A 985-nucleotide genomic window follows, 5' to 3' on the forward strand; every position below is an offset into this window, starting at 1 on the left:
ATATATATATATATATTAAGGTAAACTTCATTTTGTTACGACTTTTGATTTTGACGTCGATAAGAATCATGATATGCAGAATCGTTTGTGTAAATTTGCATACAATTCTTCTAATTTTGGTAGGTTCAATACTTACACGTGGTCTGGAATGGGGTCGTCATTGAACATTGTGTTAACCATGCTTACAGATATTTAAGAAAATGTATGATATATGCTTTTTGACAACTTTTAAACCACAACAAAAGAAAAATAACAAGTGCATACCAAAACTTCTATGATTCACTAAAAGTTTACTAAGTGCATACCAAAAAGATTAAGTTATATTACAAACGCATTGCAAATAAAAATGTAATGAATACACATATAGGTAACCATTAGAAACTATCTCAGATGCAAATTAAATAAGGTCAAATAAGAGTTGCTCGTTCTTACTTCCTCAAATCAGTAGATAAACTTTGTGCAGCAATTTAATTTGCTTTTTTTTTTTTGGTAATCCTGTCTCTGATTTTTGGTCTGTCGTCATGTTTGTCTGTAATGTTTGACGAAAATAAATGAAATGAAATACAATATTCAATGTTCTACATTTGAATGTAAATGTAAAGGGAATGACCAATCTAAGACTCTAATTGATAGATCTCTGATCTTGTTCACAAATTCACGGACTAGTGCTGTCTCGTAAGAATTTCGTAGGACGCGTTAAGAATGACAAAATATTCTCTGTATCTACTGGAACCGAGCCACATAGCTTGTATTCCACTATTTGCATTCACACCTGGACTGCGCATATATATTGTCTTGGTTTGGCTCTGTAATCATTAGTGGTCGTAGGACTATTTTGGGCCCTACCTAAGCTGGTCGAACGAACGAGGCCTGGAAGGCCGAAATGGATCCATCTGTAGATATTTGGATTCTTTGCAGTGAATGCTTAATTTATTTTGTCATTCTGATCGGATTTTCTCTACTGTTCCGTTTTAATTATATATAT

Source organism: Anneissia japonica, unplaced genomic scaffold (genome assembly GCF_011630105.1).
Source record: "Anneissia japonica isolate Jap-2015-1 unplaced genomic scaffold, ASM1163010v1 scaffold288094_len592898_cov174, whole genome shotgun sequence".
Classification (NCBI taxonomy): domain Eukaryota; kingdom Metazoa; phylum Echinodermata; class Crinoidea; order Comatulida; family Comatulidae; genus Anneissia; species Anneissia japonica.